The sequence below is a fragment of the Pseudochaenichthys georgianus genome, chromosome 13, assembly GCF_902827115.2.
Source record: "Pseudochaenichthys georgianus chromosome 13, fPseGeo1.2, whole genome shotgun sequence".
Classification (NCBI taxonomy): Eukaryota; Metazoa; Chordata; class Actinopteri; order Perciformes; family Channichthyidae; genus Pseudochaenichthys; species Pseudochaenichthys georgianus.
Window position 1 is genome coordinate 20,266,641 of NC_047515.1, and position 12,465 is coordinate 20,279,105.

The window sequence follows — 12,465 nt, forward strand, 5'->3', positions numbered from 1 at the left end:
GAAAGTTCAATAACTTAGGGTGATAAAAAGTATAACTCCAACACCTCAGTTGTCAGCAATGTGTGCATTTTCATGTGTTTTTAAAAGCTCAGTTATTGACTTCTTCTACAGGTGTACATGTGCAAATTGCGCCACGATGCCTTCTGAACCGGAGAATGTGTGCTGCATGGAGATACCACAGGTAACATTTTTGACAGCTTCACTAAGTTGTCTGTTTAGAGAATACATTTTTCACATGTCATTCAATATATGTTTATCACACTAGGTGTCAAGACGGATGCAGTAACTTGAGGACTCTGTAACCTGTGTGGTGGACCATCCTGGATTGGAGCCTGTGTGCCTGAATGTGTTCTCCCTGCAGAATGCATTTAATATTTACAGAGCTGAACATGGTGGACTACAGTTGAGGCAAATAGATCAGTGAGTGGTTTGTTTGTTTTGACTGAAATTGTAAAACGAATGCCAATATTGTTCATGGAAATAAATACTGGTGTATATGGCTTTATGCAATCTTTCATTGTACATGTACTATTATATTATATACTACACAGCAATGGCATAACACACCAATGTGTATGACAAAAAAAATCCACACACAACCTGAACCTTATGCTTTTGAAATCAGAATATTCTTTACCCATCCAAACATGAATATTCACGACACATTTGATATCAACTCGGAACTTTATTGTCAAAATCAACGGTTCTTTGAACCCATAAAAAAAACTAAATATAGCCTACTTGTATTTTGTATAAATGACACTAAATATATTTTTTAATGATTTCAGGCGTCACAGGTATCTAGCCTACAGAAGCTTTGTGAGCTGGTGCTGGGGCTTCCTTGGACGCAGGATCAGAGTGGTGATTCCAGCCTGCGTTGTCCTCAGGATACGCAGGGAGTTTCCTGATCCGCGAAATGTCTATGTTGGGTTCAGACAGCAGCCAAATTGAACCGTGTAGCATACCCGGCGATGACCTCCTCCCTGTCAGGTCGCTCATATTGGGAACACAGGTCCTCTGGGATGGGTATCTTCAGAAGCTCCTGTGTGAATGGTGCAGGTTCCACAAAGACTTGGTTGAAGATGAGGTCCATCAAGTTGGCCACGTAGCCTTTACAATGTTAAAAAAAGCACCCAAAAAAATGTGGTTTATATGCATGTAAAAAACTGAAAGTTATTTCTAATCTTTTTACTTTATATTTGTAAATAGTTGTATAATAAATATTTTAAACACTTACGGAATGTGGGGTCAGTCTTTACTGGTTTTGCTCTGCATTCTCCCTTCCTGGCCTTTGGGAACTGCAGCTTATACAGAGGGTTTCCAGTGGATGTAGTGGCTTGTGCACGCTCAGCGTTTTCATTGTAGTGCAGGGCTGCCAGGTACAGTCTTTAATTTCCGCCATGAGAAAAAAAATGTAAATAATAGCAACGGATGTAAAAATTGTCACTAATTAGTAAGTAACTATGGTTTATTTTACCTGCACAACATTCCAAGAAATGGAAACACAACATTCTTTGGAGCAAAGCGCAGGATGACGGCATGGAATGACTCCAAAGATGAAGTCTGGTGGTGTGGGCTGAGTTTGGCCACAGCTTTCAAAATCCTCTTGTTTGAGAGAATTGTCTCTAGCTTGTGAAAGGCCGGCGTTCCTAAGAATTTGAAAATCAAAGTCATATTTGAATTGTCATGCTTTATAGAACATCCTGAATTCAATAGTTGTCCCTTACAAATATTTATAGAGGAGTAATGTAATATGGTTTATGAACAACATACCTGCAGCCATCCATTGGTATTGCGCAATGCGCAGTGGATGAAGGCACTTAGGGAACAGGGGGTCATCATGAGAGTGGATATCCTGCACGTGGTTCAGGATGGAAGTCCATTTGGCCACTCTCTCAGGCCCGGTGGTGGAGGTTGCTGCAGTCCAGTATATGTGGTTTCTTATACTCTTCACCCACCCTCGAAGTTTTTCGCTGTCCTTCTTTTTTGCAGCCTTCTCCAGTTGCTTAGAAATCCCTAAAGTTTACTCAAAATATTATGCTACTGATGTGATTGTAGGAAGCTGGGTTTGTGTCTAAATAAAATAATGATTGTATTTACAATTGATATATTTACATAGAAATTAATATAAAGAAAACTACCTTTTTCTATGTGCCAAACATCAAAGAATTGGGTGATGCTGCTTTCCCTTAGGAATTTCTGAATTTGCAGATGTCTGTCCGTGACAATACAGTCCAGAGTCACACCACGTTCCTTTAACAAGGACTCCTTTTCAGGCCCTCTAACTCCATGTGGTAGCTTCCACCAACCTCATTGCTCTGTTATGACACATACAAATAACCATTGATACACACATTTTAAATATATAACGTGCAAACGGTGTTATAGAAAAAAACATTGATATTTCATTTCAACCCACTTACCTGAACCAACTGGAGGTCAACGACTTTGTTGTTCTTCAGGTCCATCATAGTGTAGCTTCCGAACTTTGCAGAGTGGCCTGTGAAAATATGTTTTACAGTAATTACTATTCTCTGCGGATGGTGAATTTGTATTTTTGCTTGTAGTGTTTAGCATATGTTTTTCAGGAACCATTAATTGAACAAATCACACATAGTGAAACCCCTTTCTGAAATGTAAAATGTGAATTATGTAAAACATATACGACATACCTGGAGAGTCAGCCCTCATATCACCACCAACTATCACTTTCTCCTCTGCATGGAGCTTCTGTAGCATGCCTTGCTGTGATTTTTGCCAGTAAGAAACAATCGCTGGCTCAATGAACATCCTGGCATGCCTTCGGAAGGTGTTGTATTTGCATAGCTGCATATTCATTGCTTTGAAGACCTAATGGTTGAAAGAAAACAGCAAGAATACATTTTAATCTCAAAGATCACCTGTAGATTTGTTGACGAGTCGTTGAGGAGAACCTGGAAAGTGCAAATGAGCTGCCCTTTTTTTAAACAGGGATGTGCTGGCCTGTAAAGAAGAAAACATAGTTAGAACAAAATCATCTCAACTTAGTATTCAGGATGAGAAAATACTATTTGGATAAATATAGTCTGAAATCCCAAAAGATGGGGGCTAAAACTCTCCATTTAGCAAAACTCTTTCAATCCGAGTTAGTTTTGAACCGTAACGTGCATGCTGTGTTTCTGACTCAATACAGGTGATGTGTTGGAGAGGGGCTGAGCTCAGTAGACTGACTGTAATGAGTGCTAGCCACTAATTAGCCTGTTGCTAGAGGTAAGGCCTTGTCAACAACAACAGACCAACGGGGCTTTAGCTCAGTTTTACTCGTGGTGTGTGTCCCCCCTCGCATACACACACAGTGTTGTATCCTAACACAGCCCCATTTATATTCATGTGCGCAAACAAGTAAACACAAAAGCTTTTACATATAACGCTGCAATAAACGGCATGTCTCATTAGCGTAGCTTAGCTTACAGATCGATGATATCTGATCGTTCTTACAGACTACAATCACAAAAGCTTTTACATATAACTCTGGAAAAAACGGCACTTGCCTACAGAAGATTACGTTTGTTATTATAACTTACTCAATATGATTTTAGAGGATACAAAATACTAATAAATAGGAGAATAAATACTTGTGTTATCGCCTAGGGCGTGGCTTTACAGCCTTCACACAGATCGCCATTACGGCAGTATGTCTGAACATGTTAGTAAATGCCTGATAATTCAAATAAAAGACAAAGCAAAGACAAAATAAAATGCTACAAAATAAAATGCTACAAAAATATATAAACACCTAACCGATTACTATTTGGGTTTGAGGCGACATTGATACGGTGAAGCTACATGCTACAAGCTAGAGATAGCTTTATCAGGAAAAACACCGCTAAATAAAAACTTACAGCTTCAAAATTGGATGTGTCCTCACTGGCCTGGTCCCGGATGGTTGGTATTGATCCCGGGTTTAGCATTACTTTGGAAGCATATCCGTGTTGGACTTGAGAGAAGTTCATAAACATGTCCGTCGTAAAATGTTTGGAACACACAAACAGAAATCTTCCGTGGTCTTCTGGCACATGTCCCTTGTAAATGAAGTCTAGCCACAGATTCATTTATTTTTCCACTGATGGCATCGCATGCAGTCCCCTGTCCCGAGTCTTGCAGCCAACAACAGCACAACGTTTAACTGGCTTAGACATCCTGGCAAGAGCAGGCAAAAACACAGATGTGGGTTGATTTAGCCTGCCGATAGCCTATATGCGAATGAGAGGTTTGGCAATGCACGTGGCCGTGGCTCATTCCCCTGATAGGTGGAGAGTTGACCAATAAGCCGAGGACTTCTCTGTGACGTAGAAAAGTGTTGAAATCTGGATCCATTTTTTTCAGATCCGTTTCAGCCCCTTTTTTAGAGATTTGGCGAAGGAGGAAAATAGAGAGGGTTGTGTTTTCTGACACTTGGTGAGTTCCCTGGAACACCGAGGACACATATTCATGTATAAAAGACGTACAAAGGTGCATTTTGCATGATAGGTCCCCTTTAAAATAAGAATTTCTCTATTCGGATATTGATTTTGTAATCAAACCCTTTTAAATACCTTCCCAGGTAAAGCATCAGAAACTAATCTGTGCTAGCATTAGCAGTCAACAAGCATTTATGTATTAACTCTGACCATAGAACACATACAGATAATACAAAGCACACACACAAAATATGTAAGTACAGAATGTATAGGAGCTGTAAATAATTACATTTACTTGCATTCACTTTGATCAAAGCTCAGTTATGCTACATTAAAATAGCGAACGCCATTACACACACGCGCACACAGCAACCACGAGGCAGTCTCCTACGCAGCATTGAAGACAATAAATAACGTCCAGACACCACTTCAAACACTAGGACATCGTGACACAACACTACCGTGGATTCTTATAACACTTGTGACAATATGTATACAAAACTGACCTGCAAAACAGGAGAAATGATGAACAACCAAATTCTTAGCTGCTCGTTTGGCGGGTCTTGCCAGAATCGCAAGCCAACGGCAGCTCCGTCTCCACATCAGTCCTTTACGGCAGGCGCAAATCACAACAAACCCGTTTACGGCAGTGTTACCCTGCCATCTACTTCCCCCTGCTGTCCATTGTTAAACAGGTTTCTAAAATGATATTAAATATAAACATAAAATTGTGATCACACACTGTGTGTGTCACACACTCCCTGACAAACAAAAATGGCTCCCGACAACCATCAACCTCTTAACTTGTGCCCCTTCTCTTTGAACTTAAAACACTTATACACACTCTCACAAGGGCACTTCTTTAAATGTACAGGTGAATACAATATGTATGAGAGTGGGTGTAACAATCTTTCCTTCTCAATATGCATGTATGTATGGTAGCATTACAGTGTAAGGCAGTGTCTGGTGTGTAGTGTAAGGCAGTGTCTGGTGTGTAGTGTAATGTGGCATAGGAACGGGCTGCATTCCCCAGAATGGCAGGGCTTGTACAGTATAGAGTCTTGCTGGGTCTGTAGACCCACATGATCTGGAGGATGGCTGACCAAGGGAGTCATTAGTGCTGCGTACCTGGACTCACATTCAGGTTCAGGTCCGGACTCAAGTCCAGAGGTTCAGAACCCATGGCTTGTGTCAAGTTGTGTGAGTAACTAAAGTGAACTTATTGTGAGCTAATTATCAATTGAAAATGAACTCATAATCAACTCAAATTCAAACTCATCAGGTTTATTGTGCTCCCTTCCAACTTGTGTCTACATTTCTCCAAATGTAGACAAATGTACAAATGTAAAAAAAACACTTTTTGCCACTTAGTCTACAAATGACTTATGACAGCAACTACAGTGAACTACTACAAAGTTCAAACATGTATTTCATTTACCAAACTAAAGTAACCAAACAGTCCCTGAGCTGACTGAGCCTAAATCCCTAAAACGTTGCTGAAAGGTAGAGTGTAGAGTAGACTATATGCATTACACACCTACTATACAGTATAGGCTACACTGTAGTGACTGACTGTACAGTCAGAGTGTACTGTACTGTCTGTACACCATGTATTTTCTACAACTCTACATGTGTACATTATACAGTACATACTACATACATAGTGAAGTACATACATACTGTTAGAAATTAAAATCAATGTTGATATGGCGTAATTTTGAATTAAATACACTATTTAATTTAAATCAGTTCTATTCTGAAAAAACCGGAAGTTCACACTATTAACTTAATACTTTTATTCTGAAAATGATTCACTTCCGGTTAGCATTAGCATGTGGCGAAATGCTACGTTTTCAAACCGTGAATCGAAGGTGAAATGACATGTGATGTTGTACACTGAGCACACTGGAGTAGTGATACAAATGCCACTTCAATCTCATTAGTATGCAGAAAAAGTGACAGGTCGCCCCGCCCCTTTTCGACCGGAAGTCCCGCCTTATTTGACCGGAAGTCCCGCCCTTTTATTTTATTTTGAAACCGGAAGTCCCGCCTCGTTCGACCGGAAGTCCCGCCTCGTTCGACCGGATGTCCCGCCCCCGCTTCCGGCGGATGTCCCGCCCCCGCTTCCGGTTTTCAAAATAAAATAAAATTAAAATTAAAATAAAAAAAATGAGAAAAATAAAATGCCGTTGTTTTCAATCAATTAATATGTCTAGGATATATGTCCCGCCTCCTTACCACTTCCTGTGTGGTTAATCCTGTATACAGTATCGAATGTAACTTACAAATACTTGCAAATAACATGAAATTAATCCCAAAAGTAAGGCATCTTTAAAACATATATTTAAACCTCTCTGTTTTTGCAAACAGGACATGACAGGACATGAGGGGAGAGAACATATGGTGGAGGAGGGGGAACACACACACACACACACACACACACACACACACACACACACACACACACACACACACACACACACACACACACACACACACACACACACACACACACACACACACACACACACACACACACACACACACACACACACACACACACACACACACACACACACACACACACACACACACACACACACACACACACACACACACACACACTTTCCCCCTCACCCTCTCCCTCTGTCTAAATAAAAAGCCATCGTCTTTAGTCACTCTTAAATATTTTTCAAGTCGAGAGAAAATGGCCAAGAGACGTCTTGATATGAATTTAATCAGCGAGACACCGGTGACAACTTACAGCCATCCGTTGGGTGCTCCAATCAAGAAACGAATGCAGTTTGTATGCCGGGTTCAGACACCTACAGACGAAAAACTTCACGAAGAATGGATTCTAAAAAATGGCGATGTTTGGGGTTATATATTCAACTATATGGCTAATGAACTGCATTTCTACAATCTGAAGAATGGAGAAACGTATGGACCCCGTAGTGTTAAAGCGACACTGACCTCAACAGATTGGGCTGTGTTAACTCTGGTGTCTTCCCGAGATCTACAAGCAACCATTGTATCGGAAGAAGTAGTGCATCAAGAAACCATCGTGGAACCAGAGGTGTGCAAGATATTTGCAAAGAAAAACAAAGAAACACAAACAGCATGCGAGATTAAAGAAGAGCCTGCATCTTTACCCCTCAATGTGGAGGAAGAAGAAGGAGATATTCCCACACAACCAGAGGGGAGAAGAGTCCTGACAGGCACCGTCTGGGAAACTAAAAGCGGACCCTCTGGGCGTTGGTATTACCGCTCAAGCCGTTTGGTGACGTTGGGTAAGGACTCCTCTGATGATTTTGTTTTGGAGTATTTTAATTCTACCTGCGGGGTATTTCAAACGTCCTTGAGGGTGCCCCTGACTGCATGGATGGAAATGATTGAAGGAAAAGCTACAAAGCTTAAAGAACTTTTTAAACAAAGTCAGACATCGATGGACATTATACTGGTGAAAAAGACCCTCACTTTTGCAGAGGACTCCGCCCCCCAGTCAACATAACAAGTCCCACCCACCTCAGCAGATCATTTAAAAAGTAAGGACCCCGCAAGGACATTTTTAGAGAGCAGCAACCATGGATCTGAGAAAAACCACGATCTGCAGCCTGGATCAAACGCCTACAGGACCGCCATCCTCACCAACATTTTGGACACCAGATCTGGACAGCGCTATGGCTGACATTGATATCACGGGGTGGCTGGATATGCCTCAACCTCCATCCAAGTCTCCAGAGGAATCAACAACAACAGTAGGCATTGATTCGCCATGCTTTCCTTATGCACCCAAGGGTGATGCTACAGAACGTATTAGGACATCGGCATTCCTGAACACGGTAAAAGCGGTTGTAGTTCATCTGTTGGATAGAGTCGTGTACCTTTACAGAAAGGAAACATGTAACGGATGTCAAGTCGATCACCCCAGTCAGAGGCAGCACGAGTGTTTATTCCCTACCGATGAATACTATTTGGATCGACACTATGATGAAGTGGTAAAGAGACTGTGGACCGTTCGTTTCATTCCAGCCATTCGGGACGCTCTGCACCAGAACCACCTTCATGTGTCAGAGAGGAGAGTCTTTGGAGCTACCGAGGCGATTCTGCACAACCTCAGAAACACCAGACTCTTTGAGGCTAAAATCGAGAAACTATACGAACAGCTGGTAGAGAACGACGAAACCCAAATGAAGATTACAAGAGCAGCTTGGGCCTTCTGGCAGCATTAGGAAGAGTTTTTATTTTATTTTGATACTTTTTCGTTAAAGTATGTTTTATTTTTGATCTGTTTTTATATTTTACTTCTTTTGTAACATGTTTGTCTATACATGGGTGTGACATATCAATAAAATGCATTGTAAGAAAAACTGTCGTACTCATTACCTCATCGGGGCTGTAACAGGAAACATGTCTGAGAAACGTGTTATGCATAGGGTGTATTACAATCCATCTAATCCAGGGAGTTTAGGAGGTGTGGATAAACTCCATAGAGCTGTACAGAATGAAATGGGTAAACAAATAAATGTAGAGAAAGTCAAAGAATATTTATCTGAGCAGGACGCATATACTTTGCATAAACCGGCAAGGGTGCATTTTGCAAGAAACAGTGTTTTCGTACTCAGACCGCTGCAACAATTTCAAGCAGATCTCTGTGATATGCAGTCGCTGTCCGAATATAATGATGGCTTTAATTATTTGTTAACAGTCGTAGACGTGTTTTCGAAAAAAGCCTATGCTCAAGCATTAAAGAAAAAGACGGGTATAGAGGTTACCAAAGCTTTTGATACAGTTTTAACACACAGCGAGATCCCTAAAAAATTACAAACAGACGCGGGGAAAGAATTCTTTAATAAAGTTTTTCAAAACTTGTTGAAGAAAAGAGGTATTGCACATTATACAACAGCCAGTGACATGAAGGCATGTGTGATAGAAAGATTTAACCGTACGCTGAAAACTAGAATGTGGAGGTATTTTAAAGCTAAAAACACTCATAGATATATAGACATCTTACCCGAACTAATTGAAAGTTACAATAATAGTTATCACCGGAGTATTAAAATGACACCAATGCAGGTGACAAAGGAAAATGCGGCTCAAGTGTTTCGGAACCTGTATAACCCCTCTAGCCAACGTAAAAAAGCTGCTGTCAGAATGAACTTTAAGGAGGGCGAGCTTGTAAGGATATCCAAATTGAGAGGGGTATTTGATAAAAAATATGAGCAGAGTTATACTGACGAACTATTTACGGTGTCTGAAGGCTTACCTCGGCAGCCACCTGTTTACAAGCTCAAAGATTATGATGGAGAAGAGATCAATGGGACTTTTTGCGTTGAGTGGGGGGAGTCAGTGTAGAGTTGAGAGTTTTTTAGAAAAAAGTTCTTTAAGCGTTGTAGCTTTTTCATCTCATCTCCAGCAATAGGTCATCATTTAAGAACAAGTAATAGTTTTGTCAAGATTCTACAGAAAAAAGTCAAAAAAAAAAAGTATAGTACGTCAGAAATATGTAAAAGTCATATAGTATGTTGAAAATCAAAAAAAGAAAACTCAATTCAATACAAATTAATGAATATTTTACCCTGTTCTAAAAGTTTTGCACCCTTAAAGAAAAACCTAAAAGTTTTGCACCCTTAAAGAAAAACCCCTTCCTTACCAACTACTTCATATTATACCCTTTGTTAAGTGTTGTGTACATCAGGGTGTATCTCAAAGTATCTTGGTAACATAAAATAACTAAAATATGTAAGTTTATCAGAAAAGAAAAAACCTTGTTTTATCTGAACAAGTGTTGCATACACCAAAGTGTGTTTAAAAGTATCTTAGTAACACAAGAAAAAGAGAAGAAAGCGTTAATGTTAACAAACACTGGATTGTTCCACTGAAATAATAAATAAATAATTTCAAAAAGTGCTCTTAAAAAGAACAAATGTATTCAGATAAAAGTATTTTGTTAGACTATTAAGTCCACGATGGTTATATTTAACCCCTAACCCATTTGTATTATATGTCTGTTGTCCTAATAAAGCCAGAGTCACCTGAATTAATTTTGTCTCCAGACCTTTTTTATTTTTTACATTTTGTAACAATCTTAAAACATTTGTGGTTTGACTCTTTTTAAAAAAGTTCTTTTTCATCTATCATTTTCAACCAAGCAGCAAGAGGTCAAATGTAAGAACAAGTAATAGTTTGTCACGATTTTATGGGAAATAGTCAGAGCGCGATGTCACATCTTAAAGACAGCTTGAACTGGATAAATGGTTAGTCTTTTTCAAACATACCGTACGTTCTGCATGTTAGTATATCTGGCCCATCGATTTAGACCCTACTGCCCTACTGCCCCTACTGCATGTCCTCAATAGGGTAGTCACGCTTTGGGAAGAGGTGTTTCATTTCATAGATCCACCTTGATTGTTATTGTGAAGAGGGACGGGGGAGGAACATTCAGAGGATGAAGAAGCATAAACATAACTTGTTTGTAAAACGGACAGCACGTCAGTTTCAAGAAAGATGACACCGTGTTTATGTATGACATGCAAAATATCTTGAAGTCCTACAAAAAAAAAAAAAGGGTACAAGTATATTGTGTTGAAAATATCGCAAAAAGTCGTAATATTGTATAATGTATTAGTTGCATGTTGTATTTTTGCTAGCAATCACTATGTAGTTTTTTCAAAAATATAATGGAAAAAAAAAAACGAGAAAGACAAAAACAAAATACGTTGAAAAGGGGATGAGTATGTCTGGCTCTCGGGGGGTTGGTGTGTTAAGAGTCACAGTCTTAAAGAAAATCTGCTCAGAAAAAGTACTTAACTTTCTACCAGTTGTAGAGTTGTCATACATAAAAAACACTATCATAGGTCTAGGAGTGTTTTTAGCTGTAAAATACCTCCACTTTTTAGTTTTCAGCGTACGGTTAAATCTTTCTAATCTTTGCGTCGAAAACAGCATAGATTTTTAGGTTTTTAGGACAAAAGAGGACCATGATAACATATCTTTCTTTAAAAGATGGTATTATAGATAACCTTTATAGAAACAGTATATCTCATACCACTCGCCAAGATCGCAAACGACAATTAGCAGAAAAGAATAGAAAAAGTAAAGAAAAACGAAGAAAAAGAAAAAGCAACATGAAAAGGAGAAGAAAAATTAAAAGCAAACGCAGAATGCGAATGAAAAGAAAAGGGACCATAGGACGGAAAACTAAAAAGACAAAAAGAAGGAAGGTGAAAAGAAAAAGAAACAAAGTGAAGACATTTAAACTAGAGGATGGTGTTGTAGAGCCATTACCGGATCATAATAATCTTATAGAACATCTCCCGCTAACCGACTGCTGCGAATGTGTTGAACAAATACCAAAAGCAATGTCAAAAAAACAGAGCATACAATGAAAGCACATGATACACTATAAATGTTTCGTTTACAATACTATTACTATATATGAAAGCAAAAAATAAAACACATTTTCATTGTGTAATGGTTGTTTAATTGAAAAAACACAACATTCAACACAATTCATAGAAAACATATTACATTTTACCAAGTTAATGTCGTAGTGCATACAAGGTAATAGACTTAATGATTTGCACTGCTGCTTCTCTCCGCGTTTCATTGACAGTGATCGGTATGTCGTTCAATTCACACAGTCCAAGTAGATGTTTAGGGGTCTCTTGGAAGTATACGAAAGCATTTTTTATATCAGATAAATGCATTAACATCACATGTAAATTCTCTATCCTTTCACCCGCAACGATTATAATCTGCTTTGCTTCTTCTTCGGTTTCTCCATTATTAGCTCTGAATGTAATCCTTTCTGGGACTTCTTGTGCTTCTTGTGGTCTGTTGAATACCTGGCGTAGGATTTGTTTAGCTGTAAGGACAGGTACCATATAATTGTCTTCAAAAGCTTTGTCTATGTCGTCACACATTTTGGCATATCCTTCGCTGTAATGACAACCAACACTAGAATAGAGATCCTCCAACAGTCTTTTAATACATATTCTGGCACTGTCGCCAATTTGGGCAATTC

The 12,465-nt window shown here is 39.2% G+C and overlaps 1 long non-coding RNA gene across 1 annotated transcript; it reads right to left on the bottom strand.

Moving 5' to 3' along the window:
* Window positions 1-2,265: 2,265 nt before the first annotated feature.
* Window positions 2,266-2,732, bottom strand: LOC117457117 (uncharacterized). Its single transcript, XR_004553301.2, has 3 exons — window positions 2,673-2,732; window positions 2,424-2,500; window positions 2,266-2,318 (listed from the first exon to the last, which is right to left on the bottom strand). It is a non-coding gene; the product is annotated as an uncharacterized lncRNA (long non-coding RNA).
* Between the last annotated feature and the right edge of the window lie 9,733 nt (window positions 2,733-12,465).